The following is a 20,301-nucleotide window of genomic DNA, read 5'->3' on the forward strand; positions in this document are numbered from 1 at the left end:
GTATGCGCGCGCAGCGCCCCGCGCCGTGCGCCATCTTGGATCTGAGAGGAACTACTAGGCCCAGCGTTCCTCCGCGCGTGCGTCTGGAAACCCCTGCCTGGGCAAGCTGAGAGTCCTTGGCCTGGTGAGTATAACATTGCCCCCCCCCTACGGGCAACCTCCGGGTGCCCCCAGGTCTAGGTTTCTGTGGGAATCTTTGATGAAACTGTTTTATCAATCTGGGAGCATGAACATTCTGGCCCGGTTCCCAAGAGTTCTCCTCCATCCCAAACCCCTTCCACTTAACCAAATACTGGATGGAATTTCTAACCCTTCTGCTATCAAGGATCTGTTCGACCTCAAATTCCTCCACTCCCTCAACCAGGATGGGAGCTGGAGGACAAGCAGTGCGTCCCGGAAAGTCACTAACCTCAACCTTCTTCAAGCAGGAGATGTGGAACACTGGATGGACCCGTAAGGATCTTGGTAAGGATAGTCTGAAGGCCACTGGATTAATCTGTTCCAGAACAGGAAAAGGCCCAATAAACTTTGGCCCAAGCTTCTTTGAAGGGCAACGCAACTTCAGGTTAGTTGTGGAGAGCCAGACCTGGTCCCCTGGTAAAAGACTTGGCCCCTCCTTTCTGCGTCTATCAGCAAATCTTTTACTCTTTTCTCGGGATGCTTTCAGAGTTTCTTGTATTTTAATAAAGTTTTCAGTGATGAAAGATATTCTTTCCTGGACTCCAGGTAACTTGGACTCAGACTGGATATCTAGTAGAAATGAGGGATGGAATCCATAGTTCATAAAGAATGGGGATTGGTTAGTGGAGGTATGGACCGTGTTATTAAAAGCAAATTCTGCAGTAGCCAGTAGTGAGGACCAGTCATCCTGTGAAGCAGAGGTGAAACATCGGAGGTATTGTTCAAGAGTTTGGTTGGTTCGTTCTGTCTGACCATTCGTTTGCGGGTGATAACCTGAGGATAATGAAGAATGAATTTTAAGTTTCTTGCACAGCTCCTGCCAGAACTTAGAGGTAAACTGGACTCCCCGATCTGAGACAATGTTCTTGGGTAAGCCGTGCAACCTGACTATTTCTTTTAAGAAAATCTCAGCCATCTCCGCCGCTGTAGGTAACCCTGGGAGAGGGAGAAAGTGTGCCATTTTGGAGAAGCGATCAACGACCACCAGGATAGTTGTGAACCCCTTAGAAGGGGGTAGCTCGACAACGAAGTCCATGGCAATGTCTTCCCAGGGCCGTTCTGGAACTGGTAGTGGGTGTAACAACCCCCATGGCTTGGTGCGGGAACTTTTGGATCGCTCACAAGTCTCACAGGTCTTCACGAAGTGTTTACAATCCTTAGAAATTTCAGGCCACCAAAAGGTTCTTAGAAGTAGGTCGAGAGTCTTGGAAACTCCAAAATGGCCTGCGAGTCTATCATCGTGGCAGGCCTGCAGGACCAGAAGTCGTGACCTGTAGGGAACAAAGATCTTGTCCTGGTGATAATAAAGTCCATCTTTGAGAAGGAGGTCAGGAGGGTTTTCGAGGAGAGCGGATTCTTGCTGGAGGGAGGTACGTAGACTTGATTGGAGGAGTAGAAAATGTTGTGAGGAAAGTATCTTCTCTGGAACGGAGTTAGGGCTGGCCTCTGAATGGAACATGCGTGATAGAGCATCCGGTTTGGTGTTTTTAGAGCCTGGACGGTAGGTTAAGTGAAAGTTGAATCTTGAGAAGAACAGGGACCACCTGGCCTGTCGAGGTTTTAATCGTTTTGCAGAACGGAGATACTCGAGGTTCTTATGATCTGTGAAGATGAGGATAGGATGCTCTGCTCCTTCTAGCAAGTAGCGCCATTCTTCCAAGGCCGCCTTGATAGCAAGAAGTTCCCGATCTGCCACGTCATAGTTCTTCTCAGCACTGTTAAGCTTCCGGGAGAAGAAGGCAATGGGATGAAGAATATCTTTTGAATCAAACCGTTGCGACAGGATAGCTCCAACAGCTATTTCCAAGGCATCAACCTCCAAGATAAAGGGTCTAGAGGATTCTGCGTGTCTCAAAACGGGTGCTGAGGTGAAGCAAATCTTCAGTTTTTCAAAGGCTTGCTGAGCTTCGGAAGTCCAGTGAAAGGCTTGTCGGGTACTGGTCAGCCGCGTGATGGGGGCCACAACTCGGGAGAAATTCCGGATGAATCTTCTATAGAAATTCGCAAATCCGATAAACCTTTGCACGGCTCTTCTATCAGAAGGAACTGGCCAGTCCAGAATGGATGAGACTTTCTGTGGGTCCATCTCTAACCCCTCTGGAGAAATCCTCAGACCCAGGAACTGGATAGACCCCTTCTCGAACTCACACTTCTCGGGTTTTGCGTAAAGTCCATGAGTTCTGAGTCGCGACAGTATCTTCTTAACATGAATGCGGTGCTCCTCCAGAGATGAAGAAAATACCAGAATGTCATCTAGATACACAACCATGAAGTCATCGATGAAATCTCGGAAGATGTCATTCACGAAGTGTTGGAATGTGGCTGGGGCATTGCATAACCCGAAAGGCATAACTAAGTACTCGAAGTGTCCGAACCTGGAACGGAAAGCCGTCTTCCACTCGTCTCCCTCTCTTATGCGGATTAAATTGTAGGCTCCACGAAGGTCCAATTTGGAGAATATCCGGGCAGTACGGAGTCTTTGAAATAAGTCCGACATGAGTGGCAAAGGATACCGATTCTTGATCGTGATTCTATTCAGCTCTCTGTAATCAATGCATGGACGGAGGGAGCCGTCCTTCTTCTCCACAAAGAAGATTCCGGCCCCGGCTGGTGAAGTGGAGGGGCGGATGAACCCCTTCTTCAGGTTCTCATCAATATAGTCCTTTAATACTTGGGATTCGGGCTCAGATAATTGATAAGTCCTTCCAAAAGGGATAGCAGCTCCAGGCTGGAGATCAACAGGACAGTCGTAGATGCGATGCGGGGGTAAAACATCTGCTCCAGACTTGTCAAACACATCCAAGAAGTCATGGTAGGCCGAGGGAACAGAGTCTTTCTTCTCAGAATTCAGGCAGAAGAGAATACCCGCCCGGGGGAAGCAACTGCGAAGGCAATAGTCTGAATGGAAGGACACTCTCCCCGTTCTCCAGTCGATAGAAGGATTGTGCATCTTCAGCCAGGGCATGCCCAGGATAATTGGGAAGAGAGGAGATGGCAGCAAATCAAAGCAGAGGTATTCCTGATGCTCCTCTTGGATAATGATCTTGAGGGGAAGAGTCTCTGTTGTGATGGGGCCAGAGTTAGTGGAAGAACCGTCGGCTAACTGAATGGTGAGTGGTACCCGTTTACACCGGGTTGGAATCTGAAGTTGAATAGCCAGGTTGATGTCTAGGAAGCAGGAGCAGGCTCCAGAGTCAATAATAGCGACTTTAACGATCTCTCCTCTGGGGCCCTGAAACGAGAGAGTGAGAGGGACATGAGAGACCGCTAGGAGTTGGACAATCCTGTCTTTGCAAGGAGATGGATCAGGCTTACCGGTAGGCCTGACCGGGCAGTTCAGACGGAAGTGACCTGATGCTCCACAGTAGAGACACAAGTTGGCAGACCTTCGGCGTTGTCTCTCCTCTTGAGAGATGGCAGGACGAGCCAGTCCTAGTTGCATGGGCTCGGGGTCATCAGCAGCAGTAGCAGGAGTCGGAACAGTTGGAGAATGGGCAGTCTCAGCCATGGAGGGAAACCACAAGGGACGGGTAGGTCCGGATCTCTCCACCCGTCTTTCTCTCAGTCGTCGATCAATTTGGACAGACAGTTGGATCAGGTCTTTCAGGGTCTCCGGTACTCCCACTCGGGCTAACTCATCCTTTAAGACCTCAGATAACCCTTGTCGGAACTGGAACTTGAGTGCCGGCTCATTCCAGGAAGTGTCACCTGACCAGCGGCGAAAATCCGTCACATATTCTTCCACTGGCCTCTTTCCTTGGCGTAAGGCTTGAAGGGCGGTCTCTGCAGATGCCCCTCTTCCGGGGTCATCGTACAACTCGGCCATGGCCTCAAAGAAGGAGGCGACATTATCAACCACGGGATCCTCCCGTTCGATCAGCCGAAGGGCCCAGGCCTGAGGTTCACCCTGTAAGAGCGAGATGATAGCTCCGACCTTAGTCTCTTCACGGGAAAAGGTTCGTGGCAGCATTTTAAAGTGAAGCTGACAAGCACTCCGGAACAAGCGGAACTTGGATCTGTCCCCTGAAAACCGATCAGGTAAGGGTAATTTAGGCTCCGGTATCACACTCAGGGCGCCTTCCCCAGGAACAGGTGCCAGGTTAGCAGCTGGAGCTTGTGCCACTGCCGCAGGAGGGACAGCCGCAGGAGTCACTGGCTGACTTCGGAGGAACTCCCGGATCTCGGAGTTCTCTTTCTGAACTTCTGCCACTGAAAGTCTTAATTGAGACACCATCTCGCACAAGAGATCCATCTGGGTTGACCCTACACCAGTATTCATAGTGGCTGCTAGTTACTGTTAGTTTCCAGGAACTGTTGACCTTACCACTGAGATAGAACCACCCCAGCGCAGAGTCTAAGTGACCACGGGTCTTCACCAACACTCCCCTAAAGGGAATGCCGGAACACCCCCCTAATGGGGATGCCGCGCTTCGCTGCCTAGTGCCCACCAGGTTGCGCTGAGAATAGCTCCACAGTGATTCAGAGAACAGGTGAATACTGATGGGTGTAGGGCTGATGATTGCAGGCGTAGTCCACAAGGCAGGTCCAGAGGTCGGGGCAGGCAGAAATCAAGGATGGTCGGGGTCACAAGCTGAGGTCAGGGCAGGCGGCAATCCAGGGTATCGGAGTCACAAGCCAGAGGTCAGGGCGGGCAGATATCAAGCGGAGTCGAGGTCACAAGCCGGGTCACAACAGGGAATCAGATAATCAAGGTAGGTGATATACAGGAAACACTAGCCAAACTGCCAGAACTAGCAGCACTGCAGAGAAGGGCAGAGCTGCTTAAATACTGGTGACCATTAGAACTCTGGCGCCAAAATCAACGCCTGCGCGTGCGCAGTGCACAATGCTCCGTGCACGCGCGCTCCCGCGCATGCGCCGTGCGCAGCGGCGTGTGCGCGCGCGCTACTTCGTGTATGCGCGCGCAGCGCCCCGCGCCGTGCGCCATCTTGGATCTGAGAGGAACTACTAGGCCCAGCGTTCCTCCGCGCGTGCGTCTGGAAACCCCTGCCTGGGCAAGCTGAGAGTCCTTGGCCTGGTGAGTATAACAAGCTAGTTTAGTTGCCCCCAGTATAGCTAGTTTAGTTGCCCCCAGTATAGCTAGTATAGATGCCCCCAGTATAGCTGCCCCCAGTATAGCTAGTATAGATGCCCCCAGTATAGCTAGTTTAGTTGCCCCCAGTATAGCTAGTATAGTTGCCCCCAGTATTGCTAGTATAGCTGCCCCCAGTACAGCTAGTATAGATGCCCCCAGTATAGCTAGTTTAGTTGTCCCCAGTATAGCTAGTTTAGTTGCCCCCAGTATAGCTGCTCCAGGAGGGGGGAAGCAGCGCTAGAAGGAGGGGCAGTGGGGGCAGCGGCGGGGAGGGGGGAAAGATTCCCCCCCTCCCTCACCTGGGTCCCCTCCTTCTGCCTCTCTTCTCCTCCAAATGAGAGCGGGGGCAGCGGGCAACTTAGAGTAAGGCGGGAGGGCGGGCGGGCAGAGACTACTCACTTTACGTCTGCGTTCCAGCAGCTGGAGCGCTCCGTCGCCGTCACATGCCTCTGCGCCTCCAATGCGTGTCACAGCATTGGAGGCGCAGAAGAGGCACGTGACGGCGACCCAGCGTTCCAGCTGCTGGAATGCAGAAGTAAAGTGAGTAGTCTCTGCCCGCCCGCCCTGACTGTAAGTTGCCCGCTGCCCCCGCTGTCATTTGGAGGGGAAGAGAGGCAGAAGGAGGGGACCCAGGTGAGGAAGGGGGGATCTTTCCCCCCTCCCCGCCGCTATCCCAGTCACCCCTCCTTCCAGCGCTGCTCTTCCCCTCCTGCACTGTCTGCAACAATGGGGGGTCGTGGCGACACCCCCCTGGCTAGCTGTCACCCGGTGCGCCACGCCCCCCTGCGCCCTATTGTAGGAACGCCACTGCACCTGTGCATGTTTGTTGTTTCCGGCTAAACATGCACTGTTGGTGGTACTTGAGGACAGGCTTGGGAAACTCTGATCTAGACACATCTATAAAAATAGGTGGAGTTGACAGGATTACATAAATTTAACACTGGAGCTGGAGAAAGACAGATGGTTCAGACAGGAACTCTACAGCCCGGTGGCATAGTGGTTTGCACGCTCACCTTGCAGCGCTGGATCACTGATTCGAATTACAGCCAGGGCACTATCTGCACTGCGTTTGTATGTTCTCCCCGTGACTGTGTGGATTTCCTTTGGGTACTCCAGTTTTCTCCCACATTCCCAAAAAACATATAGATAAGTTAATTGGCTCCCCGCAAATTGACCCTAGACTACAATGAACATATGACTCGGGTAGGTATTAGTTTGTGAGCTCCTCTGAGGAGTAGTTAGTGATATAATTATATACTATGTCACTGCTATATAAATACTAAATATTAACAATAATAAATAATACACTCAATGTCCACTTACATCAGCTACTGCTCTGCAAACAAAACTTCAATCAACACAGAGATGGTGGCTGCAAGTAAGATAAGAATTTATATAAATGACGATTTAACACAGGGCTAGGGAGTCAGAGCAATTTTTGAGTACCTGCATCGGCGCGCGCAATCTCCATCAAAACGCCGCCCCAGGACCTGATGCAAATTGCCGTTAGGCAGTCCGGGGGCTGCCACCGTGTTCACGTCCCCTTGGCATTACGCAGTCATCTAGAGGTTAAACTGTAATTTTCCTGAGTTTAAAAACCATTTTTCTTTGCATTTTTAAAATCGATTTTCTCCAAAACTACAAGGTCTTTTTGAAAAAAAATTTTTTTTGACTAGTAGCAATAGCATGTATTGGAGCTTTGCTATTCACCGCCAAAGTTGGCACGAAATTACACAAAAATTACACGTAAATGAATGTATACGTAATTACGAATGATTATACGAAATCAATTGAATTAACAATCTGTAATTACGTATAGGGGTAATTGCGAAAAATGTACGTGAAATTACGATCATCACTGGACACCATCCTCTGAGTTCCGATCACAAGTCAGATCTGGGATCAGGTTTCAAAAGAGGATGTCAGGAATGCAGCGCCACAGATGGAGGAAGAGGAGGAGCCAATCCAGACAATCCCGGACAGGTAACTATGACAGCTCCCTGGCTGCATTAGGCAGCACATCCCAGTTTAGCCAGCAGTGCAGCTCAAACGAGAACGCAGTGGGACTGTTAACAGGTTAATATGCTTGGAGTGGGGGGGATAATACATGTGTTTTTTTACTTAGTTATTGAATTTGAATTTCACCACAACCATAGATATTGGCGTGCAAAGTGAACAAATCTCCCCCTTCCCCTCTCATGGACCCACCACCAAGACCAAAAGTATGTGCCCACCTAGAAAGCCTCCTGTTCAGTCTCAGTTTCCTCTCCGGAGACTCAAGTAAGCGCTAGGCTTGGGGGGGGCGTGGCCACATCGCTGTACATGTTTTATAGCGTGAAGGGGGAGGAGATGCTGCCTCACCATTTGTTCCTCTCCTCTTCAGCCACACCTCTCTACTTTAGATGCCTCTCCCCTCTCCTTGAACAAATTTACAAAAGCTGCGGCTGCTAGGTAGCATATTTTGACAGCCCCGACTACGTGACAAAATTATACAGGACGCGGCCACGATCTGCGCAGGAGGCGGTCGCGATCTACCAGTAGATCGCAACCGACCTATTGGGCACGCCTGATGTAGAGTGTTCTTGACTGAGGCTGTAAGTCAGGACAGTCTCTGCAGAGAAACGTAGCATGAGTACAGCTGCCTCAATGCAATGTCCAGAGTGCTGGATCGCCTTGGCTGAGCGCATTGCTCTCCTCCTTATCCTGCCCACCAATAACTACTCTATTGTGCTTCGGGGTCATTGTCCTTCATACCAACTTCATTGCAACAGAATATGTTGCTAGGTTGTTGCCTAGTGACTCATCTGTACAGGACATAACATGGCACTATCAAATTCTGGCGAGTTTACGCACCTTAATTAAATTCCATAGCATCAGTAAAAATCAGCCCAGCAGATAAGGCCCATAGCATCAGTAATAATCAGCAAAGCCAGTGACTAAAGTATTTATTTTACACTGAACACACATTACTGCAGAATAACAAAGCTATAGCATCAATATCTGCAAGAGCTGATGTTGGATCTTGTATGATCCTTTAAAGCAGCAGGGACAGCCATACTATCACAAAAAACATATATAAAATATATAAGTAGATAACTACTTGTTCTACTTATATAACACATGCATTGTACTGCTCACGTTTTCATTTCAGCAAATTTTATATAGTAAATAAAGAGAATTCTGTTCCTAGCATTTTCCATTTTGATTCCCTCTGACTGAAGCCAATCCTGATGTAATTTCCTCCCTTACTTTTTTTTCTCAGAGAAACTGCACTGTTGTAGCTAGCTTGCTTTGTAAACAGATTTTAGCAGTTCACTGAACTGCCCTCAGCCAATCAGTGAGGAGCAGGAATGTGGGAGGGGTGATGACAGGATTCCTTCTTGTTGGAAATGGCAAAAATAGAGCCAGGCTGACTGAGATAAGATTTATTACAGCAGACACATTTCTGGATAGATTGGAGTGCTTGCAGGGGAGGGTAAAGTTCCAGGCTGCATATTCAACACATTGCAGTGGGTAAATGGAATTTGATTATGTGGCTGACAATATCTCTAAGTTTTTGATGTACAATATGTGCACTTAGCACTTGAAAAACACAAACTGTGCTGAGAAATGCTGCAATGCCCATTTTACTGCATACAGCCCACTCGTGCCCCTAACAAATAGCGTAAGCAAATAACAGCACATTCTGCCAGTTGAAATAAACTTGAGTTGTTCATTCGATACTTTTGTATGAAATAATCCATTTATAGGAAAACCTGAATTATGATGTGAACATGGCGCTATAAAATATCTTCTGCAATACTTGACATTATGTGACACCAAGCTGAAATAAAGACTTTAGAACTGCTGGGCCACTCTATTATAATTGATGTATCAACATTAATATTAATAGCGGGCTAGCACTGTCTAGAAGCGGTTTGTATAGAGCATCTTTAATGGTAAAACACCATCTGCCATGATGCAGTAAATCAGACTCTAACACTTTGCTTTAAGACACCTATTAAATCAGGCATGGAGAGAAAAAGAGGACAGATATTTAGAGCAAAAGACTTATTTTGGAATAAATCTTTCTCGGCTACAAAATGTGCCTTGAAATTCCTCCCAGTTAATACTATAGATGACAAATAGGTCTTGGGCTGCCTGTAGGGAAGAACAGTCTTAGCACCATCACTTCAAAATATATTTCAACCTAAGGGGAAAGTAACAAAAAGTTTTCGTTTTTTCACAGGTTTTCTACAGTGTGAAATAGTTTTGCTGATATTTACATTGAAGGGTGTTTTTATTTAATTTTCTTTAACGAGATAGACCTACCTGGATGCAGCTTGGATTTTTGGTCATTTATTGTAATATAAAGAACTGTTCATATTCAAAAGAAGGAGGCTGACAAGCATGGGAAAGTATAGCACTGGATATTGCGATAGGCGGAGTGCCTGGAAACCCAGCTTCCCTGACTCTGGCCATGTGAAGCTACACCACAAGGAAATGTTTCCAAGTGCTTAGCCTTGCTAAACCAACCTCACAACATCAGGAAAAATAAACATGGCATCGACAAGTCAATGACTCCTACCCAGTTAAGTAATGGAGAACCAGAAAGACTTTGTAACTGACTAGGGCACTGGCGCTTTGAGTCCGCAAGGAGAAAAGCGCAATATAAATGTTATTTGTCTTGTCTTGTCTTGTCTAGGGAACAGAAAGTCACTTCCACATGTCCAAAACCAATCATCAATGACTGCAGGACACACTGCAAGTAGCATCTAAAACAGCAATACTAGTGGGTTTTTTTGAGCATACATGTAAAATTAGTGCCGTAGAAATGTAGAAATGTGGGTGTCGGAGACAGCTGCTAGTAGAACATTGGTAAAATTACCGATATTCTACTATTGGGCAGTGGTAATTCCGATTTCACAGATTACCCATGGCTAACATTAACTGTCCTCCTCAGAAAACCCTTGTTGCCTTTGCCGCTAAATACAATAAATATTAGGCACCACTATTTTTTCAGGGGCCTCCGTCCAGATTTCTGCTTACAGCTGCTATTAACATGGGTGCCTATGACAGCTCCCAAACTTCCCCGCTGCCTACCACACCCAAATTTCCTGCTTTGGTTTTCGTGCTTAACACAAAAAAACCTGGTTAATTATGGTTCTGCACAATTTAACTGGTTATGGTCCCTGTAAGAGTACTGTCATATACAACCCATAAATGTGAGTGATTAAGAACAAACACCCCAAATCAGCTGTATGGAAGCTGCATTCACTAAAGACAACAGGTGTATACTGCAAAATTAGCAGTTTTGGATGAACAACTGAAACATGATGGCAAAAATAAATGATATGCATGATGTTGTTTTTTGGACATGGGAAAGTGATAACTGCAAAATTCCCTTTCATTTCAAGAAGACAAAATACTTTCAAATGAAAGGAAAGGGAAGGAAACAGCCAACTTCTTTACGTAGCTACAACATTTAAGCTGTGCTGAGAATTGTTACAGAACACGTTCACAGGCATACTCTGTATTCCAAAGACAGTTAATGGAAAGAAACTCACAGACTACTTCACTAGAAACACTATAATAATACTGAATATGGTCTTTCTTATCCCTCAACACACCCTCAGTTCTTCATGGCAAAGATTCCATAATTTCTGCAGATATGTCAGCTGTACATTCATGCTACCAATTCACCAAATCTCAGGCCATCACCAGACTGGACTGTTGACAGAACACAGATTGAGTCCATAGTTCCATATACTGTTGCAACCACTGCGGAAGAGCATTAGATGGTCCAGAGGTCCAGGTGCAGTCGCAACCTCTGCATCCACTACTGCTTCCCTAGTGGGTGTGTCTGCACATGAAATGGTAACAGACATCCACAATTGTCTAAACATGAAAATCGGAATTCTACGGAATTTAGAAGCTCATCCCTAGTATAGCTGATGGACAATTCTGTTTGAGCTTGTAGCCCATACCGTTGTCCTAGGGGTCAAGTACTGCTCCTTACGGGTGATAGTTAGTTGGGTGCTTTTATACATGTTTAGTGTTTTACTAAAACAATAATCTGAACCCACAAGCATACCGTAATAAAAAAAAAATCTACTCCCCTTGCTGACTACACATGCACATATGCAACATTTTAAAGTGGACCTGAACTCTTGCACAGGACAGAAGGAACGCATATAGATGCTGTATGTATTTAGAGAGTTTAGACTCTTTAATTTCACCTAATTTGTGTCTGATCACAAGTTGTAATTTGATCTCTCCCCCGTGTCAAATGACTGCCATGGCAGAGGTGGCAGATAAGCTCACTTGAAAGCACAGGATGTTAACAATATATCTACTTTCATGAATCAGGAAGTAGAAACAGTGCAGATTTATTTTAGGATTTGTATCAACTGTAGCAAAGAAATGTTTTTGTTTGAAGGTTATTATGCTGTTGTGTGTCTTTTAGAGCAGACTCAGAGAGGGCATTCTGAGTTTAGGTCCGCTTTAAAGGATACCACAACTGACATGTGGCATAGTGAGATAGACATGGGTATGTACAGTGCCTAGCACACAAATAACTATGCTGTGTTCCTTTTTTTCTTTCTCTGCCTGAAAGAGGTAAATATCAGGTATGTAAGTGGCTGACTCAGTCCTGACTCAGACAGGAAGTGACTACAGTGTGACCCTCACTGATAAGAATTTCCCCCTTTTTTATCTCTTTCTTGCTCTCAGAAGCCATTTTCTTCTAGGAAAGTGTTTTATAGTTGGAATTTCTTATCAGTGAAGGTCACACTGTAGTCACTTCCTGTCTGAGTCAGGACTGAGTCAGCCACTTACATACCTGATATTTACCTCTTTCAGGCAGAGAAAGAAAAAAAGGAACACAGCATAGTTATTTGTGTGCTAGGCACTGTACATACCCATGTCTATCTCATTATGCCACATGTCAGTTGTGGTATCCTTCAAGGGCTTTTTCACACTAAGGGCGTTTTTGCCTTTTTTTTTTTTTTTTAAGCGCCAACGATTTTTACAATCACCCTAAAAGCGCTTGTGCAATGATTCCCTGTGAGAGTGTTCACATCTGAGCGGTTCTATTACGATTCGCTCACCAAAGTGCTGCCTGTACCATTTTTAGGACGATTTGCCTCAATGGAAGGCAAAGAGGAAATCGCAAAACGCTTGAAGAAGCGCTTTGTATAGCGATTTCCCCAGCGCTTTTAAAAATAATACATTGTATTTATTCTTTTTTGAGTCAAAGAGTTCACTTCCTGACTTGCGTCAGGAAGTGAAAATCAATTTACAAAAGATGGTAGTGCGCCGGGAGGCGCAAAAAAAAAAATCACTCACAAAATGCCAAAAAGCTGGCATCAGCGATTGCGATTTTAGATGTGAACAAGGCCTAAAGGTGGCCACACACCATACAATTTTTTAAATATCTGTTCAATTTAAGAATTGCAATACATTTTTCTGACTGATTGTAACATTTCAAAAATATGACCAATGTACCACACACCTATGTCCAATTTTTTCGTCAATTATGATAAAAATGTTTGAAAACTCGAGAAAATTGCTAGGGTGTGTATATTAATAAATTAACAATCCAACACACACCATACAATCTTTAGTAGAAATTGAAGAGAAATATCTGGCATTCCGGATCGATTTTAATCGAAAAAAACGGGAAATCCGATCGGATTTTTCAGTCGAATGAAAAAAAAACTTTCGATTTTTTCGAGAGATACGATCGTTTTTATCGAATTACTGTAAAATCGGATCATTTTATTGTATCGTGTGTGGCCACCTTTAAAGATGCAGAATATTTAAAAATAAAGTTTTAAAATCTATTTAAAGATGCTAGCATTTTATCATAAAATATAAAACAGGCATAGTACATATAATCTATTACTAGGGCATTTATCAAGCAAGTATAGAGAGAGTGCACAGAGTAATCGTACAGACAGAATATGAATAGACGTTGGAAGACAGAGCAGGAATCAGCTGAGATCCCGGTGTTTGCCCTACAGCTGGTGGTGAATGCTGTTTGTTAGGCAGATGATTGAGGCAGAAAACACAGAACACAGGCAGCACATCACAGATAATAGAATCCCTTCTTATGTTTTATTTGTGGTAAACTCAGCAAATGGATATGATCACAAGCAATTCTCCAAACCACTTGTTACATTAGCCTCACCTCGGATGCTGTCTCCTGCATTGTATATCATGCTATTTGCTGAGCTACAGCTGTAGCCTAGGCAGCATACTTGTCATTGTAAGCGGATATGTCTGTAAATCAATTTCTTTGAAGCCAAGAGAACAAATCATTTTGTTTTGTATTTAATCAAATCCAGGATTTCAGATTTAACCAGACTTCTGTATGTACCCCAACCACAAATCAATACACCTAGTCAAAGTGCTTATAATAACATTCCTATACGTTGCACTTAATACAGTGCCTGTTATGCTTTTCAACCAATCAGAGGCACCTGTTCTGTTGACTGAACAAGTCTTCAGTCCACCAAGAACAAGAGGTCTACCGAGACCCAACCTGTAGGTGCTTGGACTCCCTCCTGATTGGTGCTTACTACGTAATATTGGTTTAGAAATGAAACTGCCACCTACTTCTATTGTGGTAAGTTGCCAAATATTTCTTCTTCTCCAGACGGACAAAGTGTGGTTTATGGAAAAAAAAACACCTTCCCCTGACAAGCTTGACAAGGAGATTTATTTCCCTCTCTGTGATCCTACGCAGGGGCACTAGCGACTCTTAATTCGGGCTAGGCGGAAATAGCCGAGCTCAATCATATCTGCTGTACTGCGGAGGCGCAAAGGACTCACGTCTGCGCAGTAGAGCCGATTGATCGGGTTCGGCTATTTACACCTTAACCCAAAGGAACAGCGGCTAGTGCGCCTGCGCAGGTTCGCGGTAGGTAAATATTTACCTCGCTTTGATTCGGGGGGTGCCGGCAGAGCAACAGAGGGACAGAGGAGGATGGGGAAGCCTCGTTAGGATCCAGAGGCTTCCCCCTCCCGAGGTAAGTACTCCCCAGTGGCCCTTTTTCTAATACAGATTTTTTTTAATCACACTTTCTTCAGAAAACAGATCTGACATTGTGCAATCCAGAGCCAGATGCCATTGAATATTGTGTACATGAGCAGGTGCAAGAGAGGTAATCATTCACCTTCTATTGCAGGAAACAGATTGATATGTACAATTCATACAAGCTCAGCTCAGTGCACTTCTGATGTGCCAAGGAAGCTGCACTGTTAGGTTTATGCCCATCAAGCTAAGAACTCCAAGCTGACTGTAACAGTGAATTCATTTCTCCTTGGTGTGGCTGGAGTGCATTTTGAACTTATCAACAGATGACAATAGTAAATATAGGGGTGGGGCGTATTCTCTGAACTGTAGTAAGCAGAATAACATGCGTAAACTCTTACTGCACAAAGTGGTTTAGAGAATACCTTTAATGCACCTTCAACAATACAGAACTGAATCAGAACCAGATCTGCATCATGCTTGAAAAAGAAACTAAGCTTCAAACACTTGCAAAGAAATCTTGTACAGTTAGTCATGAAAGGTATTATCCAAACAACTTTTGTTATGTCTTTGGATTCTCTCTATGACTAAAGTTTTATACCCAACGATGGATTGGGGAACCTCACAGCACCTGTACCCACATTGCAAGATCATAAAAACAATCGGTTGACACTTAAAAAAAATTGCCGGTTGGAAGAACTGCAAAGTGGGTACGCGCCTTAACACCAGACCACATACAACAGGCTCACCTAAAGAGAGAGGCTGCTGCACATGGAAAGTGGGGCGTGTGTACTGTGTGTGTACTGTGTGTGTAGGTGCGTGTGTGTGCGTGTGTGTATAAAATCAGTGATTTCTGTACTTTATAAGTAGTTTAATCAAAGTTTTTTCTGGTTGTTTTACCAGCACTTCATTAACGCCCAGTGGTCCTCCATAAGCTTCCTGGTGATCCTTATTCAGCATTGCTGGGAATAGCAGTATTGTTCCCAAGTCACACACTAGCCAGGAATACTCAGAGTCTGCTCTTCATTGCTTTCCTTAAGGTCTATACAAAGGAATTACAATTAACAAATAATTAATTGGATAAATATATCCATCACAACATTTTAATTATTATAGCTTAATAGAGCGCTTAGAGAATGTTCCTTCAGCCTCGGGCAGGGCTGCTTGTGATTGGCTTTGTGCTATTAGCCCAGGGACCTTACTAATATCCCTTGTAATTGAGGCACTAATATTTACTATCATTTTTCTTGTATGATTTTATTTGATCACGGTGCACTCTGGCTGTTCTTTTTTTCCCCCTTCTCGTTCTAATCTGGGGTCTGTTAACATAGTTGTTGAAGCTAATTCATTTCCAGCATCCATTTGATTGACTCTCCACTACTACCAGCTGCTTCTCTTATTATCTCCTCTTTCATGAGAGGGTACAATGTACTGCAGAGAGCTGCAGCACATAATAATTATACACTACCTTCTATCTCTGGTGGGTTTTTTTTTTTCCAGAGCACTCATCTGTGTCCATTGTCACTTGGTGTCACATCGCTGGCCACACGTGGAGGGTTCAGGAACTTCCCCAACCCTTCGGAACATGCCAAGAGGGCTCTCTTATCACAATCCCACAGAGGAGAAAAAGGCTGACAAGATGCACAAATGCCTTTGTCGTCAGCAAACGCCACTTTACATAACAAGAACCCCGAAAACACTAAAACACTTAATTTACAGACAGCTCCTCCCCCTAAAGCCCTAAAGAAAGATATAATTTCAGTTTAAATAACTTCCTTTTGTCTTTTTCCCCCAAGCAACAGCAATCAACAAAATAACTACAATTTCACTCCGGTTGGAGAAGCGATCCTTCACAACAGCTGGCTCCCCTTATTTATAGTAAGCTGCTTCTGGCTTTTTTGCAAATATCACCAGAAAGTTCCCCCCTCCCCCCCGTTTCAGTCTGACTTTTCTTAATGGGGGAGATCCGAAAAAAGGTTACAAAACAACACCCATCAACGGTTCACTAATCTGTAGGGTGAACACTCGACTTGAGAGAACATTATTAAAATCGCAGGTCATGCTGTGAGTTGGTTTCTGTAAGCAGACCGAGCTCAACCCACAGCAATGATGCACTGTGTGGAGTTTCCATACTTTGCTTTTGCCAGAGTGCTATCAGCATGCCATCTACTATGTGTTTACAACAAGCACTCAGTGCATGTATTATAGCTTGGTAAATGTATTTCCCCCCTCTGTAATTTTAGACTTTTTTTCACCTCATTTTTTGTAGATTAACATCCTGCCAGCGGGATAATAAAAGAGCAATCTAATGTAAGCAAGGGAGGTTTTCAAAACACAGTTTTGCTAATAAAGTGCTTTTATATAGAAGCTGGCTACAGGTCTGAAAAGCTTATTAGAGAGATGAGACTGAGCAACAAATGTATTATTTTGCAGTTATTTAGCATCCTGCATCCACAGTGTACATGTGTGCAGGCATTCAGCCCAAGGTGAGGGGTATATGGAAGATGTCATTCATGTATTCTTCATAAAAATGTTACCCGTCAAATGTTGTGTTGATCCTCCATCTCTGAATCGCGGACCCAGAAGGAGCATGCGGTCAGATGCTATGATTCTCCTATGATACCACTGGCCGCATGCTTATTTTAGGTGTGCTGATCAACAGAAGCCCAAAGATCAGTAAGACGGCCAGGCAACAGATATTTTTTGTAAAGCCAACAATGATGGAAGCAGCGTATTCCTCTCACTTCAAGTTCACATCGCCCCCTTAAAGCCTTTTCATACTCACAGCTTCGTGATCATGTGACCACCTTCCTATCTTCCAAGTGTACAGCCATGATTTTCATAGGAACTTTAGGTCTACTTGTGATGTTCTGATAGGACACCTCACGTAATCCCCCGAGCCACATTGCAGAAAAAAAAATTAACAATGACACACCATTGCCATGCCCCAACTACTTGGAATGGGAGGAGGCTAGCAGCCATAACAGCTATAATTGGCAGCAAGGGGAGATGGTGACTGGTTGAGTGACATGTTCCTGACAACAAGAGACTGCAGAGAAGCAGGGCCTCTGTGGTAATGCTCTACTCCTAAAGCTCACACTGGGTTGAAAGCCCCAGCATGAGATCATCACTGAAGCCTCTGGGGTCCAAATGAGTATTATGATTGGTTTGGAAGGATGAGGACCTCTTTAGTGAGGGCAGGAGTATGTATGGGAACAAAAAATGTACAGGGTGGATACACCTTAATAAAATGGGAATGGTTGGTGATATTAACTTCCTGTTTGTGGCACATCAGTATATGTGAAGCGGGAAACTTTTCAAGATGGGTGGTGACCATTTTGAACCCAACTTTTGTTTCTTCATTAGGAAGATGGTCATGTGACATCAAACTTATTGGGAATTTCACAAGAAAAACAATGGTGTGCTTAGTTTTTACGTAACTTTATTCTTTCATGAGTTATTTACAAGTTTCTGACCACTTATAAAATGTGTTCAATGTGCTGCCCATTGTGTTGGATTGTCAATGCAACCCTCTTCTCCCACTCTTCACACACTGATAGCAACACTGCAGGAGAAATGCTAGCACAGGCTTCCAGTACCAGTTGGTTCAGGTGCTGCACATCTCATATCTTCACAGCATAGACAATTGCCTTCAGATGACCTCCAAAGATAAAAAGTCTAAGGGGGTCAGATCGGGAGACCGTGGGGGCCATTCAACTGGCCCACGACGACCAATCCACTTTCCAAGAAACTGTTCCTGAAGCTGGCACATTCCCTGAGTTTTTTCCGCAAGATGGTGCACCACCACATTATGGGTGTCAGGTGCGAGCATTCGTAGAGGAACAGTTTTCTGGAAAGTGGATTGGTCGTTGACAAAGTTGGATTCAAAATTGCCGACTTCAAAATGGCCGACTTCAAAATGGCCACCCATCTTGAAAAGTTTCCCCCCTCGCATATACTAATGTGCCACAAACTAATATCACCAACCATTCCCATTTCATTAAAGTGGACCCAAACTAAAAATACAAGATTTCAGAAATAAAATCTATTTTCTAAATTATTATAATAAATAGCAGCCTTTTTTCAGCTGCTTGATGACGAATATAAAATATTTTACATTTATTGGAGAAACCCCTCCCTTCCTTTCATATTGCCGGCAAATAATCCGGCAAACGGGTGGAGTAGATGGTGTCCAGCAAAGGAGGAATTGCTAATGGCTGCCACCTGTATAACCCTAGTTATGAAAAGAGGAGGGTGAAAAGCATGCACTGAAATGCTCATAGGCTTGAAGGAGTGTTTATTTATATTTGTATGTGTCAGAGTGGTGCAACTAAATATTTAAATATTTTGAATTAAAAAAAAAAATGTTTGGTTTGGGTCCGCTTTAAGGTGTATCCATTTAAATGGCCCACCCTGTAAATGGACTTTAAGTTTATCACTTCCATGAAAGGCATATACCGTATTTTTCAGAATATAAGACGCTCTGGAATATAAGACGCACCTAGGTTTAGAGGGCAAAAATCTGGGGAAAAAATGTATACAGTATATACTAAAGCTGGTGCGTCCATATTCCAGGAGCGTATTGTACAGTACATGTTCTCCCCATTGTCCTCGTGTCCACTATGTGTCCCTTTCTGTCCCCGTGTGTGGCATTCCTTCCTGCCACCTTGTGCGGTCCTCCTGCCCCATCTGTCCCCTCATGTCCTGTGTGTCTCCTCCAGCCCCCCTCTGTGGTCCTCCAGGCCCCTTGTGTCCCCTCCTGCCCCCCGTGTGTGTGTTTCTGTGTCCCCTTAACCCCCCCCCCCCGTGTGGTCCTCCAGTCCCTGTGTCCCCCTCCTGTCCTCCTGTGTGTGCCTCCTCCTGTGCATGTTCATGTGTGTGCCCCCCCCCTCCACCCCAGTCCCCCACCCCAGACTTCATCCTGTCCTCTGCCCCCCCCCCCCCCATGTCGACGCTCTCCTTTGGCAACAGACGGCAGAGCAACTTACCTTCCTATGGATTCCAGCGCTGTGTGGTCTGCTGTGTGGTCCTCCGCCTCCATCATGTCAGCTACACCTGTAAATGAAAAGTTAGCGGCAGAGAAGCTCACCTACTCAGCGGCGACGATCTGCAGACATCTCCGTCCCGGGCGGCTTCCCTTAGTGACGGCTCCGCTAATGACTCATTGAGTCATGGGGGATGACTCATTGAATCATTAACAGGAGCCATCACTAGGGGGAGCAGCGCAGCTTCCCCTAGAGACGGCTCCTGTTAATGATTCATTAAGTCATGGGAAATGATTCATTGAATCATTAACAGGCTCCTGTTAATGATTCAATGAGTCATTTCCCATGACTCAATGAGTCATTAACAGGAGCCTTCTCTAGGGGAAGCTGCGCTGCTCCCGCTAGTGATGGCTCCTGTTAATAATTCAATCAGTTATTCCCCATGACTCAATGAGTCATTAGCAGGAGCCGTCACTAGGGACCGAGATGTCTGCAGATCGCCGCCGCCGCTGCTGAGTAGGTGAGCTTCTCTGCCGCTAACTTTTCATTTACAGGTGTAGCTGACATGATGGAGGCCGAGGACCACACAGCAGACCACACAGCGCTGGAATCCATAGGAAGGTAAGTTGCTCTGCAGTTATTGTTACCGGGGGAGTGGGGACCCAGCAGACCACACAGGGGGACAAGGCAGGGAGTCCCCGACAATGCGGCGGATCGGCGGTTCGCATCGGCGGGCGGTTCTGAAGTCGGGGATTCCCTGCCTTTGGAATATAAGACGCAGGCACTTTTTCTTACTATTTTTGGGGGAGAAAAACTGCGTCTTATAGTCCAAAAAATACGGTATATTGCATTACATTTTAACTTCCTTGGCGGTATGGACAAGCTCAGCTCGCCCATGACCGCCGGAGGGCGCCGCTCAGGCCCCGCTGGGCCGATTTTCATAAATTTTTTTTTAAACACGCAGCAAGCACTTTGCTTGCTGCGTGTTGGGGCCGCTCGCTGCCGATGCGCCGCTACGTGCCGCG

At 45.5% G+C, this 20,301-nt stretch overlaps 1 protein-coding gene and 1 long non-coding RNA gene across 4 annotated transcripts in view; one reads left to right on the top strand and one right to left on the bottom strand.

The window, feature by feature from the left end:
• LOC137527053 (uncharacterized) overlaps positions 1-9,548 on the top strand; it is a 99,887-nt gene extending 90,339 nt beyond the window's left edge. The window contains exons 4-5 of the long non-coding RNA XR_011023129.1: positions 7,095-7,258; positions 9,504-9,548. This is a non-coding gene — a long non-coding RNA (uncharacterized lncRNA). The remainder of the gene's footprint in view (positions 1-7,094; positions 7,259-9,503) is intronic.
• The window catches only part of ARB2A (ARB2 cotranscriptional regulator A), a 651,099-nt gene that overhangs the window by 133,191 nt on the left and 497,607 nt on the right, over positions 1-20,301 (bottom strand). The window contains exon 13 of one of the 3 annotated variants that reach the window (XR_011023128.1): positions 15,241-15,333. The exons of the other annotated variants lie outside the window; for them this stretch is intronic. The gene's annotated coding sequence lies outside the window, so the exon portion shown is untranslated. Of the gene's footprint in view, positions 1-15,240; positions 15,334-20,301 lie in introns of those variants that run through there. 3 annotated transcript variants of the gene reach the window in all.

The sequence above is a fragment of the Hyperolius riggenbachi genome, chromosome 1, assembly GCF_040937935.1.
Source record: "Hyperolius riggenbachi isolate aHypRig1 chromosome 1, aHypRig1.pri, whole genome shotgun sequence".
In the NCBI taxonomy this organism is placed as follows: domain Eukaryota; kingdom Metazoa; phylum Chordata; class Amphibia; order Anura; family Hyperoliidae; genus Hyperolius; species Hyperolius riggenbachi.